We start from the raw sequence: 6,826 nt of genomic DNA, 5'->3' as shown, positions 1-6,826 counted from the left end.
TATCACGTCTAGACTATGGACATATGCAAACACGATTTACAAAGACCAAATAGTGATCTCCGAGGAGAATATGGTTCATATTGTTTAGCACACATGCTTTACCGGGACACTCAATGTCAAAGGACATGAGAAACGACCTAAGAAGTCGAAATGGTCTAATTACAGTTCAGTAATGAAACTGGCCGATTACTCCCATCCTATACATACATGAACAAGAAATATCACGCACCAAGATGCGTATAATGTAGAACCTACAGTAAGGTTCACATCAGGGGGAGTAGTGCGTGTTGTACTCTTTTCCTTCATCATGGTTTTGTCCCACTGGGTTTTCCTGATAAGGTTTTAATGAGGCAACATGAAGCATACTACGAATCCTGTGTGGTTATGGCATCCAAGGGGGAGTGTTATAAATCATGGAGTGGATTACCATTAACCAGGTCTGGTCCAAGACTGGCCCAATACCTAGAAGATAGAGGGACGGCCGAAGCCTAGAGAGAGGAGAGAGAGAGCCGACTTCAGGAGAGAGAAAGACGGTCACAAAGCTTAGAGAAAATGAAACTCTTTCCTTTTCTTAGTAGATGTAATCTTTCCATTATTATGTTTTAATAGTTTTCTATTTCCTGTTGGATTAGGATATGTACACTTTCCTTTTCTCTTTATCTTATAATCCTTATATAAAGGAACCCCCATTGTTCATTAATAATAACACAGAAATATTCAGTCTCTAAACTCTAAACTCTCTGATTTACAACATAAATCGTTTTGTCTTACGCAACACCATGTAAACAAATATAAAACGGTCGGAGTTAATACCAAAATACTTTTAAGTGTTTAAAAGGTGATCAAAAGAATTAGGGGGAATAGTTAATTCTTCTTCGTTCTTTTAACTTTGACACCATTTATAAAAAAAATCAATATTCTTTTTCATTCTTTTAATTTAAAGAATCATAAAACATCATTATTTCTATTAAATCCGGTAAAAAATATTAAAGAATACTTATTCTTTTGTTTTTCTACTATTTTGTTCTTTTTCTTCTTATTATATTTTAGTGATCATCAGTTAGAATCTAAAAGCAACACCATCCGTGAGATCTAAAAATCAGTATGTAAACAAAATAATAATAATATTTTATTCTAATTATTATTCCCAATACTACACTTAGATGATTGATTTTTGGGGAAGTTCTTGCTGTGTATATTTTCAGAACCTTATATCACCTTCTCTCCTCTTTTTCTATTACTTTAATGGAGTATTGATTATTTTCAAGAACTCCAATGAAAAATCCTCTTTGTAGGTGCTCTAATGCACAAACACGTTATCAGCACTTATGGAGAATTAACTAAGTCAATAATCACTATTAAGAACACTACCTACACATGAGTTGAAACGTTTAATTAAATTAAGTATTCTTCGATGATACAAATCAAACCTTCTAGCTCAAATAAAAAAACAACTCTTATATATAAATGTCAAAATTAATGGAGATAGACCCCTATCAAAACTTGAATAATTCCATCAAGACATCGAAAGCAATATCATCTTTAAAGTATCACTGTTATCAAGAACCATCACCCGTATGTCATGCAATTATTATGCCCAATACTGACCAAAACTACTAAAGACAGCCATTTTTTTCAAGAATATGACAATTAAATCATTAACCATCATCCATCCATTTGCTTTTCTAATAAAGTATAACGATATGGAAATTGATTATCATCTGAAAACTTATAAGTTCATTATGTTAAAGACATTCAAGAATATTTTAACAAAAAAAAGTTAGCATCATCCTCCATCATCTACAAATATCAACAGACGGTTCGTATCTAGATGCAATTTATCTATACAGTACAACAATGTTTTGCAAAAATGACAAAGATATAGGAAAAAGCTACATTGATAAAGTTGGTTGGAGCCTTGGAGGCATGACCATAAGCTCGGATCAATGTTGAAGTCACATTAAAAAAACATTTCATGAAGTGCGAGTTAAAATACTCAAATCTCACTCGACCACTTTACGAGCAACGAAGTCTACAATCATACGTCATCCCAACAACATCAACAGAAGGTGCGAGCACTGCTATTTCTAGAAGAAAATAACAAAATTCATCTAATTCATATAATAATACATCAATCACTTTTTGTTCCTTAACATAAAACATCAGATCGCAGCAACTATTACATACTTCACAGTAACAAATATTTATGGATTTATACTGACCAAAAAATAATAATAATAATCACTCCTTCGTTATTACTATTATTTGACTATCACTTTTTCTCAAACATATATATATTCTTGCTAATGGATGTAATGATCGACAAACAAATGACCAAATTCGTGTTTCATAATTTTAGCACAATATGGATTGGTCTCGACTTTCTTTCAGCTTTCATAATAAATAAAATTGAACCACATCTTCTTTTTTTGAAAATTACAACGAAGAGAATTCAAGCTATAAAAATGTGAAACTCTTAGAAAAAGGTATTAGTTAGTCTTACCTTCGATTTCTTCAACTATATCAAAGTGAAAAAAAAAATATGAACCACTTTTTATCTTTTTATTTTAAATTTTATGTTCTCTTTAAAACGAAGCGTTAGTGGTTCTTTCAGTCCAAACCAGGGTTCTAAAAATCGGTCTAGGCGGCGCCTAGGCCCCCGCCTAGGCAGCAACTCGGTCCTATCCGAAACAATTTTCTTAAAATCTGATTTATACCGATTTATATGATTCAAATTGGTTTAAACTGTTCTAAATCAGTATAAATTGGTTAAAATCGATCTAAAATTGTCTATATATGTTAAATAAAGCAATAATATTATTACAAATCTACAAATTTGTCTACTTTCTTCTGTTTTGTATATCTAATTTTGATAATTCATCACAATAATTTTATAATTAAACTTAAAAACTAAAATATGTTATACAAATGTATAAAATATATAAAATAAATCAACAATTTGCTAACGCCTAAGCCTCGCCTAGGCCCCGAATAATCCGCCTAGTCGCTAGTCCTCTCTATAAAGCGCCTAGTTACCGCTTCTAGCGATTTTTAGAACATTGGTCCAAACCAACAAAATTTAATAAAATTTACAATATGATCCTCGAAAACAAATTAATTTTATTATGTTCATTTTAAAGTAATTTTCAAATATTTTATAAAATTTAAATATATTTAAATATCAAATAATTTTACTGTAAACTCACCCGCCCGTAGGACAGACCAACCCCTAGTTTTTAAAATAAAATAGTGTATTGATTGTTAGATTAGGTCTGCTCATCATTTATTATTTGTTCAAAATTATCTTTAATGAAAACCTTTTAAAAATGAATAAAAACCATAAGTAGTGTAAAATGAATAAAAATCTTAGAAAATGAATGAAAAACCTATGGTTGGGCAAAATACCTGGATCCGAGAATCAAACTGAACCTGACTCAAAAAGTTATACTGAACCCAAAGATATCTGAACGGATAAAAATTTTTGGTATATGAAGAACCAGGTCCAAATCCAACCCAAACCAAAATAGTTTGATACCCAAAACCAAATCATAATAATCATAATAATCTACTTAAACATATTAAATTTTTTAATTTAATAATAGAATATCTAAAATACCTGAATAATATCAAAAAATAATTAAAAGTAAATATCCCAAAAAAACCAAAAATATTCAAAACAACAGTAATATACTAAATACCTTTTGATTTTCCATCCAAATATCCAAACCGAACAAATTTTATGTTAATTTTAGACATTTAACATACATGTCAAGTTTATATGTTGTATATTATTTTTTATTTTTAGATTTAAGGTGTATTGGAATTTTTGAAATTGCTTACATATTTTAAATAATTATATGAATCCGAATCCAACTCGCAAAGATCTGAACAAAACCCAACCGAAATTTATAAATATCCTTATGGAGATTAAATTCCTAGTCTAAAAATCTCAAAGCCAAATAGATCCGAACCAACCCGAATGGATATTTGAATGTCCATCTCTAGAAAATCCTTTGAAAATGAATAAAAATATCTAGGCAGTGTTAGATAATGTATTAAAAATATTGAATGATTAAGGATAGTGTAAGATTGTTAATATCTTTAAAATTGGTTAGATTAATCTGTTTGTTATTATTATTGTTATAACATATGATTTATGTAATTTTAGTTGCACTATTAAAACTTAAATGATAATCTTTTTAATAGTTTAAAAACCAGTCAATAAAAAAGACTCAATTTTAATTAAACTTAGCTTGGGCTTTAAATACGTTTTAGCCCAATTGGCTTATTCATTTGACGCAACTAAAATTTCTTAGTATAACTACTCACATGTTTATTTTATTAATTCTGCATAAGCCAAATAAAAATACCTAAATTAGCTACCATAATACAAAACATTTTTGAAAAATACCTAAAGATAATCTTAAAATAGTTTTTCACACAAATATAGCACACAATTGTCAAAATAACCGAAACATATTTCATTAAAGAAGTAAAAGATATTTGTATCACTATGGTTAACTAATATAGATTCCGAGTTTAAATTTTAGGTATGCGGTTTTTTTTTTTTTAAAATAATTATAATAAAAATTTAAAATATTTTTTTTAAAATAGTTTCAAAAATAATTTTAAAATTTCAAAAAGGAAATTTCAAGAAAAAAAATCAAAAATCAAAAAATAATTGAAAAAAATTCCGAATTGAAATTTTTTGAAAATAATTTTTTAGTTATATATTTATATATATCTATATAATAAATGTATAAGAGTCTTTTATCTATTAATAAAACTTATTTTGGTGATTATCCTCCTTGTGTGTTTTTTGGGTCAAAAACTCATTTAAAGTATTTTGTGAGATTTGTCCACTTTTTTTTTTCTAAGAAACTTTTTATTTCAGAACCTTATCTGCAGCCATCTATTTTTTTTTCAGCTCGTGAACTTATAAGACGCAAAGTTAAATTCAGTGGCGGAGCCAAGTAAGAAGCATGTAGCTCATTTGACCCATATCAACTTTTACAAATTAAATCAAATTTAGGCATAAGTATGCAATATACTTTGATTAATTAGATGAGTTTTAGTAGTTTGGCCCCCTTAATATCTAGCCAATTTCATATATATACACTTTTGACCCCAATGGTTTTTTTTTTCTAGTTCCACCACCGGTTAAAATTATATGTTTTTTTTTTTTGCTAAAAAGTTAAAATCATATGTTGCTCAGTTTTTTTTTAAATAGTTACACTAATTACACTGTTTTTAATATCTAGTTTTCTTATTTTGTGTCATGATTCTTATTTACACTATATACTAATAGTGTATCCGCGTTTCGTGAGGATTTGTTTTTTAAGATTGTATTACATGCATGTAACTAGATCTGTTCGTGAATGGAGAGATTCAAGACATGCCCGGCCCTGGGCTAAAGCCCGTAAAGCCAGGGCTTTAGGCGCCAATCGTTGTACATTAGGGGTGCCAGATTCTACCAGTATATTACCTTAGTCTAATGGTTTATATCCTTCTCATCAAGTCCTTTAGGTAATGAGTTCAATGCCCCATCTTCTTTTTACTATTTTTCTTTTTATTCCTTACCTTTTCTAACAATTCTATCACATATATTACTAAATAAACTATTTAATTAAGAGTGTTTCAAAAAAAAAAAACTATTTAATTAAGCAAACCTTAGTTATTCCTTACCTTTTCTAACAAATTTAATATACTCTATTACATATGTTACTAAATAAACCATTTAATTAAACAAACCTTAGTTATATATATATATATATATATATATATATATATATATCTTTAAAGTACACGTTCTTCTTCCTTTTTTGTTTTCTATTTTTTTCCTTGAGAATAATTTATTAATGATCAAAGTATTCATTTATTTTCTATTATATTTTTGGATAAAAAAGCTTTGTAGAAGATATTTATTATAACAAAGGGTTGAAATTATCAGTTGCTCAACTTCTACATTTTTAACAAAAAAGAAAAATGATGTTGATGTTATAATGTAATTTTATCATATTTTTCTGTATTATACAACTTATGTTTTTTATTTATAGAAAATGTTACAAAATAAGATTAGTAATAAATTTGGCTTATAAATATTTTAGTTAATTAAAGTTCATCAATAGATATATTATTTTCAATAATAATATGATTTTATCTCTCTGTGATTTTTTTTGTTAACAAACTATGATTTAATAGTATATTGCATTTTTTTATTACATACTTAAAATGCATTTAAAATTTTAGCTATATTTAAGGGCATAATTTTTTTTGTGCGCTTTAGGTGCCACATAAGTTTGGAGCGGTACTGATTCAAGATAGTATCCAATATTCTCCAAGCGGACTGATGGTGACCCACTATATTCATAGATGCCCATGCTCTTGTATCTAAGTGTGACTCTCGTCAGAGATAAGGCAACAATAGAAAGAAGAACGGGATGCCTCCGAACTTCATTACACTACAAGAAAACACGCCGAATTCCGACGGAGGTTCCGACGGACATCAATGTCGTCGGACGTTTGTGACGGATTACCGACCAATTTCCGACGAAATCCAAAAATTTGAAGTCGTCGGAATTTCGTCGGCCATTTCCGACGGAATTCCGACGAAACAAGGGTCGTCGGAATTTTCCGACGACTTTTCGACGATATTCCCAGAAAAAATGTAACCGTTGTAGTCGTCGGAAGTTCGTCGGTATATTCCGACGAATTTCCGACGACATTCCGATTAACAGTACAGTCGTCGGAATTCCGTCGGAATTTTCCGACGAATTTCCGACGAACCATGTGACCATTGCCGACAAATATATATGACCGTTATATA

Source organism: Brassica oleracea, chromosome C9 (assembly GCF_000695525.1).
Source record: "Brassica oleracea var. oleracea cultivar TO1000 chromosome C9, BOL, whole genome shotgun sequence".
In the NCBI taxonomy this organism is placed as follows: domain Eukaryota; kingdom Viridiplantae; phylum Streptophyta; class Magnoliopsida; order Brassicales; family Brassicaceae; genus Brassica; species Brassica oleracea.
The sequence above is the reverse complement of the archived record's forward strand: the minus strand, read 5'-3'. Positions refer to the sequence as shown.